Genomic DNA, 14075 nt, shown 5'->3' with positions numbered 1-14075 from the left:
AGCACACGCTGTTGGAAACAACTTACATAAACATGCAGGGCCGGTGCAAGGTAAATTGGCGCCCTAGGCGAAAAACCTTAATCCTCCCCCCCCCCCCGGCTACCCCAAAAAAATTTTCCTTGCCTCAAAATACATCACGTAAGCCTAAGATTTTGTCAACAATCAAATGTAAGCAGGCTTGTGTTTTGTTTTTTTTTACTTTTTTACTTATTACAAATCATAAACAGGTCACCGTGGACTTTAAATAATTACTTATATCAATATGAACATTCCAAACTGTTACAAAAATCGATTTTCATCTAGTTTCAATAACAGTTAAACATATTATATGAGCTGTTATGTGTCGTGCTGCGCCGCCCCCAGCTACTTGGCGCCCTGGGCGGTTGCCTGGTTCGCCTGTGTGGACGCGCCGACCCTGTAAACATGATGTGACTCCCCCCCCCCCCTCCCCGGGCTATAGGTGAGCAGAGCTTCCGAAGAAAACGCGCCATTAGAAACTGCTCGAGATGTCCGAGTTGGGTTTGTTTACGAAATAAAAATGCATTTAAGAATACTCTGAGGACGGATGGATGAGGAGTTCTGTTGAAGTGTTTCGTTGTGCGTGCGAGATGTCATCAAATCATACGGCGAATAATGTTATTATGAACTAAGTAATAAGGCTTACATCACATTTGAACGAATCTTCTTCAAAATACCCCTCTCTCGGTTAGAAATGTGCTCTCATTCCAATGCTTATTCTATTCTATGAGTGAGTGGAAGCAGTTCTGGAACCGCCAAAAGGTCGCAGGTCAGAAGTGAGTTGCGGCGCGTCGTCGTGATGGAGAAGGAAGTCGTCTAAGTTGTGCAAAAAAAAAAAAAGCTTTGTTCGAATTCCATGATTAAAGATGCGGAAATTTCGCGCATTCATTTTTTCGCAAGTAAGAATGCAAACCTTCATACTCTCGCACCGTGTTCGTGATTAGTAGAGTCCCGAAAATTTCGCAGATTCATCTGGCCTCAGGATAGAATTCAAAGTTATGGGTGTGCTCGACCCATGTTTACTTTCCCATTGGTTGATTTCTTAGCGAGAACATTTTTATCCTTGTTATTTGGCACTATCTGATTCGCTTACTTCTCTCCTAGCTGGACATCGTTGGCTCACGGTCGTAGAGGGGCGTGTCCAAACAACTGCGGTCCAATCATGAACACAGTGCGACAGTGTGGAGGTTTGCATTCTAGCTTACGACTAAATGAATCCGCGAAATTTCCGTGACTCTAGTGATTAGACCGCAGTTATTGGACACGCCCCTATACGACCGCGAGCCAACTATGCCCAGCTAGGAGAGAAGTGAGCGAATAAAGGTAGTGCCAATTAATAAGGATAAAAATGTTCGCATTTTATGAGAAAGCAAACAAGTGTTGAGAACACCCAGGGCTTTGAAATCTACACTGAGGCCAGATGACTCGGCAAACACGACCTCTCTCTTCTACAGTCGCAGCAATCAGGGCTCCATTTCATCTGCCAGGGTGAATTTTTTTTCTTTTTTTATATTTTCATGAGAAAAGTTTTTATTAATTAATTTTATTGAGTGTGTCACATTGTCTGAATCATTCAGGGAGAAAAAATTATTACAATATTTTACCTGTTTGTTTACAAATAGTGGATAGCAAGAATACAATTAAAGCGATAGTAACACTAAAAAAATTTTTGGTTGACAAGTGTAATATTCGCAGTAATATTCCTGAATAAAACCAATGACTAGAGACCGGAAAAATTCGCGATTTCAATGACCTGTAGGACAGACTCCATGATCCTCTATGCACGCGGGAAAATTACATCTGCTCATTGGCTACTGACTCGTGACACCTGTTAACTGGGACGTTAATGATTCGATACTTCTTTTGTTGAAGGTTTTTCATTGGCCGATTGTCATTAAGAAAAACTGTGGCCCAATTACTGATGCAGTAAAAAGGCGAACGTTTTTGGATTCTAGCCTATCACGAAATGAATCCGCGAATTTTTCCGGTCTCTACCAATGACCTTAAAATCAATAACCCAAGATGGTGGAGAAGCTGAATCTTTAGAGGTGGTAGCCTTAATCATTATGCTTCTACGAATTCGTGATCTTGCCATGATTAAACTACATTCATAAAATACCATTTGTTATTGATTGTAAATGGTTTTATCTTTTAATAAGGTAACTTATTTAATAGATTTGAGAAACATATTCAATTTTAACATGAAATAAGATCACGTTTTCGTTTGTTAGACATTTTTAAATAAAACGTAAATAACATAATTTTTTAAGATATACCTAATTCTGAAATTAAAAACAATTTTTTTCCACCAAAACCATGGAAAACTGAAGTGTTCAGGGTTTTGGAAGTCTTAGTTTTTATTTATTTATCAATTATAGCCTATATAGCCTACTACAAATATAATATTTTTAAATAAAAGCTACACACAAAAGATTAGCTAATTCATAACTATGTAGCCTATATATAAAAGTTGAATTCGTAGTCGAAATTCTTTGCTATGAATTGTAGTATTTAAATTAGCCTTAACGGTCCTTACTCAAGATTAATACAATTTCTTGGACATACGTCATTGAAGTTTTGCGATGTATGTCATGGGAAAAGTTCATATTGCAAAAAAAAAAAAAAATTGAAAACATAAACCACAGTAAAACAAGCCCCAATAAGCTGATGTGAAACACATAAAGCCAACATGAACAGGTATTGTGGACAACACAATGACGAACACAGTATAGGTTTCCTATGACAAAACAGTTGCTTCATTTTTATTTCTTATTTAGCATACAATAGTTTTTTTTCCTTGACAAACAGTGCGAAACTGCAACTAATGTGTAGAGACCGGAACAATTCGCGGGTTCAATGACCTTCAGGATAGACTCCGATATCCTCTAGACACTCGGGGCAAATGCCAACTGTTCATTGGCTGCTGACTTGTGAGACGTCTCGACTGGGTGGTCTGTGATTCGACACTTCTATGAGTGAGTCCTCCATATTAACAGTAAACCAATTGCAGAAGCAGCACTAAGGTATAATTATTTGAATTTCAGCAAAACACGAAATGAACCCGCGGATTTTCTCAGGTCTGTACGCTCAGTGGCGTAGCCAGGATTTGTGTATGGGGGGTGTTAATAAGCATGGCCCCCCCCCTCCGTATAAAGCGGGGGGTCCGGGGGTCCTCCCCCGGGAAAATTTGGATTTTAATGTGTAAAATAGTGCTATTTTAGCAGTTTTCGGTACTTAAATTTAAATATTGTAATGGTAAAAATGTTATTATTTTAATATGAAATTTGTTTGAGTGATGAATAAGAAATTAATTAAAGATTTGGCGCTAAGGGGGGGGGGTTTGAACCCCTAACCCCCCCCCCCCCGGCTACGCCCCTGTGTCCGAGGAAACTCGCCAGCGCACCACTGGTCTGGAGGAGTTGAGGAGGTGTGAAGAGCCGCGCCAGGGAAAGGAGGCGGTGCGCGGCTGCCGGCATCTGTCGCCGCCGGGGGCAGGCCAGGGGCGGGTCCCGGGGTGAATAGCCGCTAATAGCGCGATAATAGCCGCTAATAGGCCGCGCCGCCAGGGGAGGTTTCGACCCCGTGTCGCCTGCGTGACGTCTGCGTGCGACGAGCCCTCCGCGGCAGCTGGCGAGTGTCACTCTCATGGCTCCATTTTACTGCAGGCCTACATAGTTGTTCTCAAGGAAGCCAGGTACTCACATGGTTCACAATCTATAATATACATTTTTTATCGAAATATTTTGGTACCGATATATAAATTTTAATCAGAATTGGCCAACTTAAATGTTGGTTATAATTAGAGACCTGAAAAATTCGCGGGTCCATTTCGTGTTTTGCTAAAATTCAATTAATTATACCTTAGTGCTGCTTCTGCAATTGGTTTACTGTTAATCTGGAGGACTGAGGGCAAATTAAAGACCCTCACTCAAATAAGTGTCGAATCACAGACCACCCAGTCGAGACGTCAGCAGCCAATGAACAGTTGGCATTTGCCCGAGTGTCTATAGAGGATATTGGAGTCTACCCTGAAGGTCACTGAACCAGCGAATTTTCCCGGTCTCTAGTTATAATGTGTTCCTATTTTTATTATTCTATTATACCGGTTTTGTTTTCTATTTTTTGTTACTACCAACTCACTGCGTTTTTAAAATAATTTCTACCAGCATTAAAAATTTGCATGTAAAGAAATTCACTATCGTTCTTTCTAGTCTCCTTCGTAACATTTTACTGCTGTTTAAGATATATAGGCCTATGTATAAATTAACGACTTGTCTCGCAGACGGACGCCAATCACAAGGAAGAGACCGCTGTTGCGGGTATAAGTCGTTGCGGTCCAATAGGCGCTCAGACCTGTCACCACTGACATGCCAGTTGCCTGACGGAGGGTGGAGGGGGAGCGGTGTTATCAGCAGCTGGAGAGCTCGCCTGGACCACACAGCGCACAATGGAGCCGCCCCGCACCCCGCCCTGCTTTGTGGCAACACAATCCATAACAATCAGCGGCCGACACCTCGGCGAGGCAAGGGGCCAGCCACGCCCATAAGGGCGCCGCCACCATCGCCCGCAGCCTCTCGCCCGGCCCTTAAGGCCCGCTCACGCCTGCACTCAGCTCCTCCGTCCCTGGACCGCACGTCGATCAAGTAGTTGTTGACGTAAAGAATAACACGAAGCATCGACCACGGTAACGAACACTACTTCGTCTAGAGCTCGCAAGATATAGTTATACTGCCAAGCAAGCTGGCGACGAGGTTGTCTCGCCAGCCTGTGGGAGGAGTGTGAAGAATGTATGCTCCATTATCGTTACAGACCTAGTCCCATTAGCAGCGGTGCCTCTCTTGCTCTCGAGAGTTCGACACGTTCCCAGAGCCCCGTCTGCGTGAAGCGGCGTAACTAGGACGCCACTGTTCTAGAAGCTTCGAGTGCATAGTTCGGGAATCATGATGACGCGTCACTCCGGACGGGTACGAGACCTCTCCCGAGCAGTTGTGCAGAGAGAGAGAGAGAGAGAGAGAGAGAGAGAGAGAGAGAGAGAGAGGTGAAGTGGCGAGCGGTAACCGGGTGACAGGCGGGACTCTTGGTGCATCGGGGAGGTGTCATGGCACCGACGAGCGAGCAGCCCGAGGCCGTGTGTTGGGACAGAGAAGATAGGTAGAGAGAGCCACTGTCGAGCCTAGCTCCAATGGGGAGCTGTAGGTGTGATGTATGTATATGTGGACAGATATTTAAAGTGCTATAATTAGAGACCTGAAAAATTCGCGGATTCATTTCGTGAATCGCTACAATTCAAATAATTATACCTTAGTGCTGCTTCTGCAATTGGTTTACTGTTAATCTGGAGGACTGAGGGCCAATTAGAGACCCTCACTCATAGAAGTGTCGAATCACAGACCACCCAGTCGAGACGTCTCACAAGTCAGCAGCCAATGAACAGTTGGCATTTGCCCGTGTATGTAGAGTGTAGTGGAGTCTATCCTGGAGGTCATTGAACCCGCGAATGTTTCCTGTCTCTAGCTATAATGTATTTAACAGTGTAAATATTAGGTAATCATTTAAACTGTATTTGATTGTTGGGCTATCCTTTCCGGCCATGTGTTTCCCCTCTTGTGACGATGTAGGTATTTCCTGTATGCTGTCGGCCTCTGAGGCCACTGAAGAGTGCTCAAGGCTGCTGAAGGCTGCTGAAGGCTGCTGGGGCGTCTGGGTTGCAAGCTGCACTTCCTGAAGTCGAGGCCTTGAAACGGCAGACATCAGAGTAGAACCAGACACACTACTTACACAGATACTAATCCTATTTCGCAACACGTTCTTACTGCTTCCAAGTTGAAGTAGCAGCCCAGCTCCCTACCACCAACCTTCCTTTCTATGCAGTCAGATATTTTAAAAAAATAATTAAGAAATATCATATAGGCCCTATGCATATATAGTTTCTAAAAATACCGAATGAATTATTAAATTAAAAAGTGTTAAAAAGTGTGTAGTAGGTAAGTTCTTTACTATTAAAAAAAATCTCACAATTAGGCCAATGCTTTGCTTACCCGGAAGACAATGCATAGGTACACCCAGTCTTAAAAGTGTATGTGTGTGTGTGTGTGTGTGTGTAAGAGAGAGAGAGATTGTGAGAAAAAAAAAGGGGGGGGGGGGGGTGTTATCTAGGGCCATATATTTCTCGCGAAAAGACTACCAGGCTACTGTAGCAGTTTTAAAACTTTCTACCGTTGGTGTTTCGCGGAACGGCCCGGTCAAATAGGGCAACGGCCTCTCTCGCCAACGGCCGCCAATCACAGTCCAGTGAGTCCTCTCAGCGGTCTCTCATTGGCTGCTCGCTCCAGCTCGAAGGGCGAGGGTTTCCTCCGGGTGCTGCTGGGAACAACTACCTCCTGCAGTCACGAGGGCTGACGTCGACCAATAATGGCTTCCCCGCGCCTTCCGGCCCGCAGTGTCCCGGAATAGCGCGGGTAATTAGTGCACAATGCGGCGCTGATGAGTGCGGCGCGCGGGCACCAGAGCTGGCAACACCGCGCTGACCCCGGACCCCCCCCTCCATCCCCCACCACAGTAGCAGGTTCAGCTCTCTTCGACAGTCCACTAGGGACGGCAGGAAACACACCCTCTTTAAATGATTCCTGCAATGGGGCATTTTGATTTAATAACAATTCTTGGACATACTGCATTGTAGGTTTGTCATGAAAATTAATATTCATAAATGGAAAAAAAAAAAAAAAAACACAGACAAACCAGCTCCAATCAGCTGATGACAGAGATAAACCCAATGATTAGAGACCGGAAAAATTCGCGGATTCATTTCACGACAGCCTAAAATTCATATAGTTGTACCTACCACAGTGCTGCCTCTGCTGTTGGCTCACAACTCACCTGGATGTCTCTGGGCCAGTGAGAAACACTCAACTGCAGCTGTATCGAATCACAGGCCGCTACATTGGGACACCTTCACAAGACGGCAGCCAATGAGAGGGTGACATTTGACCGAGTGTATGTAGAACTATAAAGTTCATCCTAGAGGTCATTGAACCCGCGAATTTTTCCAGTCCCAACAATGATGAACCTAGACAGATTATTCTGGACAACAGAATGACGACACCACAGACAAACACGTTCAAACTTAAATATCAGACAGCACAAGAATCCCGTGAAGAAATAAGTCATGAAAAATAAAATAAACACAGTGGGCTAACAACGACGATACAGTTTCAAACGACAACAGTAAATGCAGGCAGACAACAAAACCTGGACAATGCAGCAAATATACGAACACAACGATGAAGATGAACGTATATTACGGACATCACAACGACGAAAACAGTAGGGTTTCCTATTACAAAAAAAGGTGCTTCAATTTTATTTCTTAATTTGCATTCATGAATTTTTTTTTCCCAAGTCAAACATTGTAAAGCTGCAATAGACTATGTCGAAGAAATGGTATCAAACAAAACAAAATGCAATGATTCAATTTGAGCGATAAAACTAAACAGTTAAATGCACAATAGGGTGTTCACAAACATGGCGGCGGAGAACCTGCCATGAGTGTTGCAACTGGCTGACAAAACAATGCACGGAGGAGTGATCCGAAGATCATTTCTGGGCTCAGATCTTCGGTTCGCCGATCGAAGAAGCACAATGGCGTGGCAGGCCGTACGTGATCATATGTTGAAAGTATTTGCGGAAAAAAAAACAACAAATTAAAAGAAGAGTATTTGATTCAAAAATTTTTAGAAACAGCCCTTTTAAAAAGGCTACTTGGAAACCGATGGCGTGTGAGATGACGTGTTGTGTCTGCGGTGTGTTCAGCAGTGCAGGGAGGGTATTAGCGGCGATGCAGATGGCCTCAGGGCGATCGCCAGATCCAGCCCGACTAATGACTCCGTGATGACGCGCAGCTAAACAGTCGGCTGAAACCCCCCTTCGGGGGCTACATTAATATACTGCATGTATTCTTTTTTTACTTGTCGGTTGACATTCTCGCTTACAAGTCGCCCGACCCCCCCCCCCCCCCCCCCCCCCCCACAAGAGCTCGGCGGAGCCAAAACGGCTCCTAACGCGAGCATCAATCTGCCACGCCTGCCCGCGCGTCTCGGCGCAGCACAACGGCGGTGATAAATCGTGCCAAATTAAGAAAAAGGGCGCGAAACTCATTACGAGTGGATTGTTTGCGAAACAGCCCCCGGAGCAGAATGGGAGGTGAGGAAGGGAGGGTTGAAGGGTGGGGAAAGGGTCTCTCTAGGGGATGTTTGGGAGAGGGACGCACAACACGGTCAAAAAATTGTTCTAAATAAATCATAATTCTTTTAAATTTTTTTTTTGTTTGGAAATATTGAATTACTCATTCCAAGTCGCCCACTCAAACAGGGAATTACATATAAATCATAGATAGGGTTATGTATTTTTAGCAAATTTTTTTCGAGACTACTAGAGTTCAAACACTGTAACATCGCATGTGTTTCGTGATTGGTCGGGTTTTCCTGTAAGCGCACCAATCACAATAATTCAGCGCGTCCTGAATGGGACAACGGCTTGTATTACAGACATTTACAAGGAAGAAAAATCTGGCACAGATTTATTATATTGCAGTCTAATGGGGGTTCAGAATTTTCCGCGAAAAATACATGCTCCTAGCTATAAGTGAGCCTTTGTTACACGTGGGTAATACGAGACCTTCAGAATTCGTGTTATTTTCTGGATCCACGATGAAATCCCTGTGTTTGTACATAATCCAGTCGGTGTCTATTGTAGACATCCAACCACCGGCCGGATTGCTAGTGATATGTCCTTCAAATGTTGTAATTTTGCTAATAAACTGTAAATTTTTTATGTAAATGGGACTGAAATTTCGTTTGAAATTAAAAATTTGTAAATTTCGCTACGTGAAAATAACTGTTTCACTACAATAATACTGGGTTCGTATTCTTACCCGGGCATTTATGCTATGTTTCGTCTCAGAACCTCCAATAATAAAAGTTATTTGTAAACCCTTCCCTGAATAGCTTTTCAGTGCGCTTATATTAAGCATGATTGTGGGATCTACGATTATATTTTCCATCCTTAAAAAATTATGCTTGAATTAAACATCAACTACCTAAAATATAAAATTATGCGCCAATTTTCATAAGAAATATTCAATAATATCTCAATTTTTTTTGTGTTTGCAAAAATAACCACAGTCATGTGTTGTACAAAATTACAAATCCTTTCTTGTATTATTACAATTTATTTCATGGAAAATTTCTTGGACATACGCTATTGCAGTTTTGCACTATTTGGCAAGGGAAAAATTCATAAATGCAAAATTATAATTAAAAAAATGAAAATAAACTCACAGCAAACAAGCCTAAATCAGATGATGTGAAACAAATAGACCCAGCAATGAAACTAAACAGGCAGGCTATTATGGAAAACACAACGACGACGGCACAGACGAACACATAATATCTGTTTATCTTCACTATTGTGTTCATATATTTAATATTTACTGCGTTATCTGCCTGCATTTAATGTTATTGTTGTCTCTTCGTTGTTAGCCCACTGGGTTCGTCTGTGCTGTTACATTTACTTATATATTTTTTTCATTACTTAATCTTTCACGGAATTATTCTTGTGCTGTCTGATAGGTACTTAAGTTTGACTGTATCTGCGTGCTGCCGTCAATGTGTTGTCCAGAATAACAACTGTCTAGGTTCATGATTGGGTTTTATCTGTTAGACGTAAGCTGACTGGGGCTTGTGTTACTGTGTTTTTATGTTTTCATTTCTTTTTGCATTTATGATTTTTTCCCATGACAAAAATTGGGAAACTGCAATGGCTAGAAACTTGAAAAATTCGCGTATTCATTTCGCGATAGGCTAGAATCCAAAAACGTTTGCCTTTTTACTGAATCAGTGATTGGGCCACAGTTTATCTGAAGTACATACTCTGCACCAATGAAAAACCTTTAACAAAGGAAGTATCGAGTCACGAGCGTCCCAGATAACAGCTGTCACGAGTCAGTAGCCAATGAGCAAATGTAATTTTCCCGCGTGCGTAGAGGATCATGGAGTATATCCTACAGGTCATACAGGTCTCTAGCAATGGCGCATGTTGAATGTCAGGTCGGCAAGTGTGGGAACGCCGTGTTTGCAGTGTAGCCGGGCCTAGCGCGCGGTGTTGTCCCAGCGCTGGGCCGCAGATGCGCGACTATAAATACCCACAAGCCCCTCTGCTCCATCACGACGCGTCACGCCAGCCTGAAAGGGTTCTAATAGAGTCGCGACGACCGCCGAGTTCATGAACGACCCTCCGCGGGCCCTGCTGACGTCTGGAGGCGGCTCCATTACGGCGACGAGTTATCGCCGGAGACGGCCATTGGTCACGGCTCGTGCTTCGCGCGCTGGTTCGCCAATCACTGCTGCTGTCCGGCTACACTGTCAACACGGCGTGTTTCTCATCGGTCTCGAGTAAAAATGCCATTAAAAATAATGTAAAAGTACAACGACTATGGTCTGATAAATATATACCTACCTTATATATTAGTCCGTGTTACCCACATGAAGAACCCTAAATCATTCGCGGATTCATTTTGCAATAGGCAAGACTCAGACTACATTTGCCTTTTTACTGCTTCAGTTACTGGACCGCAGTTTATCTGAATTAATTACGGTCTTTACCTATATACATATAAATCTACATATCTGTTGGTGTGGGTAAAATATCACAAATATATGTTAATAATACTACTTCATAACTAAGTGAATTTATACTAAAAATGGATGTGTTTAAATTTACTACTTCCAATATTTTTTTTTAGCTTGTAGCTGTAGAACGAAAAAATTCTCGATTTCAATAACATATAGGATTCCATGATCCTCTATACTTTCGGGCAAATTACACCTGCTCATTGGCTACTGGCTCGTGACACCTGTTAACTGGGTTGTCTTTGTTTTGATACTTCTTGTGTTGAAGGTTTTTCACTGGCCCAGAGTACTACATATAAACTGTCCCGAATCACTGAACCAGCAAAAAGGCAAAATTATTTGGATTCTATCATATCGCGAAATGAATGCTCGAATTTTTTTCAGGACTCTACTTATAGCTTTTAATGAACAAAAAATACCGTAGGATGATTTTTATATCCATCACCATACATTTATCAAGTGAAGACTTCTTATAGCCGGATCTTATCTTAGCCTCTCGATCTTCACACACACTAGTAAAGCTGTTCAGTATTGGGAATGCCACTTTAGTAACTTAATGAATGTACATTAAAAGCGTTTTCGTTAGAAGGAATCTTATAATATGTTGTATTTTTGCAGTTTCTTGGACCTTGAAAATTTACTCTGACAAATATTATGTATGTTTACAATTAATTAAGTATATTTATACAACTATGTTGTGCGAACAAAAACATTATGACATTTATTTATTTAACATCTGTATGTGTAATTTCAAATATGTGTTTGATACGTTAATTATTGAAATAAATGATGTACATTCGCATAATTTTACCAAACCATGTAAGTACCACAATTAGGTTTTCTAGAAAACATTGCAAACATTGTGTAAAATTACACAAATTATTTTATATCATATAGGTATTTTAGCTCCCTGGAATTGGTACATGATAGTAATACGTAAGTTATGTAAGTAATATTTCCGGATCATGTAGGCTCTAACTAAAATGGCAGATCTTGAAACAACAATGGGGGACTAAACAGGTTAATTCCTAATACCTTATTTCACTGTTGTAGTTCATGCGTGATAACAAGTTACTGGAATCATTCAAACACGTTTGTAGAAATGAAGCATTTTCTTCGTTTCCCCCCATAAATATGTTGTTGCATTTTGCCTTTAGGCCTACTTTTCAAAAAAAAATCTTGGCAACTTTTTTTTTTATATAAATAAATAATTTTGTGTAAGCATTAGTTGACGCTACTTGAAACAAACATCACGCTGCAAAATTATATAAATTTCAGATTTCAGTTTTTAGTGTGAACTGGCAGGTTATGGACTTCACAAGTCCGATTGGCCACTGTAGGCTATAGAGAAAAAAAATAAATTATGTATTAGTTTTTCAATTTTCAATAAAAAAACTTTAATGTAAACAGAGTTGCAACATCTTAAACAATGAAATATTGAAACAATGAAATAACCAGCTGAAATGTCTGTCATAAAATAATACAGTGGGGAACAAACAGGTAAAAGTTGGTAAATTTTTTAATAATATATTTTTCTTATTTGTTTTTTCATAGCTTGGCTGAGCTTTTCGTGATTTATATTCACTAAAAGAAAAATGTTTGTTGATGTAAGTCAACGCAAATGCAGTGAAATGCAGAAATGGGATTAAATAAATTTCAATTTTTTCGTCCCGTGGAAGTCATGGTCGATATGTGTGTCTTCGTCTTTTTAGCTATCGATTTGTGTAATTACGAAAACAAACTGTAAGTAATTAAAGTTATTCTCATGTTTCAACAGCCTGTCCAATTTCTACGAAGTTTACTTCCGAAACAAACTACGACGGTGTAGTACCCTTTGCAGAAAAAAGCTTTCAAAGATGCTTAAAAACATTTTTTTTTATAGATTCTGCAGTTGCTAAAATATTTTTGTAAATAAAACCATGCCACCTAAACTTTACTTTTAAAAGAAGAATTATAAAGTGTTTCTATTTTACTCACGGGAATGTTGTAACATTTCTTACAAAACTACAGCTCCATGTTTATTGCCCACAAACACAAAAATGGCATTTCTCCATCTTAAGCAATTCGTGTTAAATTAAAAATGTATGTAGGCCTACATAATTCGGTTTAAGAGGTGGGTATTACTTGTAATGTAAGAAATGGCATTATGTCCTGTAGGCCGAGCGCAGCCCAACATGTCATGTCTCGCAGACCTGATGCAGTGATGCAGTGATGCAGTGTTGCAGTGATGCAGTGTCTGTGCAAGAACGTGGATCAGCTTCTCAGTTACGTAATTGTTATTTCATTCCCTCGTCAAATTTCTATTATCTAATCAGTTTTTTACGACGTGTTAAAATAATAGGTAAATTAATTCGAATTTTAATGCGTATGTTGTAATATTAAAAATAATTCTTCGATAGTTTTAGCCCAATTAAAACTTTATACTTTTTAAAACTAATTTTCAAATGATAGCAGCGTAAGTAAATTAAATCTTTTAGTTAAAACAATTTCAAAACTTTGAATTTGTAGGTATACAATTAGCCTTTATGTAGGTAATTAATGTTTGTAAGTATTTTATTCGATGTTATAGCCCGTCGTTTACATCAGATGGCTGATTTGCCTTTCCGCATAGATAAACAAAATTAAATGTATTTGTACTCAAACGTTTAACTAAACCTATAATTAGGACTTAAGAAATTGTATTGTGATCAAGGAGACAGTTATGTCTTTGGCTGGATTTGAAACGGATAGAAATTTTGACAGGCGTGGTTATTAATAATTATAATTAGCATACATGCGTGTTACACCATATTAATAAGTATTTAATATATAGCTACCATAGATACTTACTTATAGTTAGTAATTAATAATTCGTCAAGTTATTGGATGTAGGCCTATAACTAACATTCAAGTAAAAAAATTAATTAAGCACGTAAAAACGACTAATCGTACCCAAACATAGTAGGTATAATGACACATTCCATAAATATGTACGCTCTAAAAACTATATCAAGCCTATAGACAGACATGTAGCCAAAAAAAAATTATTTAAGGACGTTGAAAACCTTAATATAATAATACTTTCACAAAAAAAACCGCTCAAATATCGAAAGAAAGCTGATAAATAGTATTTTCCCTTGCATAATTACAACTGACATACCTACTTACCTTATTCTATATGCTTACGTTCAAATTGTGTGAAATACACAGTTTTTCAAGGCAAGCATAGGTACTTCTTGAAAATGCCAACTCTGAGAATACAGTAGCCTATTTACAACTAGGTCTTTTAGGCTGTACCTAAGCTTCACAAATTTCTCACATGATGATTTATCACATGTTTTTTTACACTCTGTAGACCCGCCGACGAGAGTATCTCACGAGCGACCGCTACAG

This window comes from Bacillus rossius, chromosome 14, assembly GCF_032445375.1.
Source record: "Bacillus rossius redtenbacheri isolate Brsri chromosome 14, Brsri_v3, whole genome shotgun sequence".
In the NCBI taxonomy this organism is placed as follows: domain Eukaryota; kingdom Metazoa; phylum Arthropoda; class Insecta; order Phasmatodea; family Bacillidae; genus Bacillus; species Bacillus rossius.
This window is presented reverse-complemented; position numbering follows the sequence as displayed.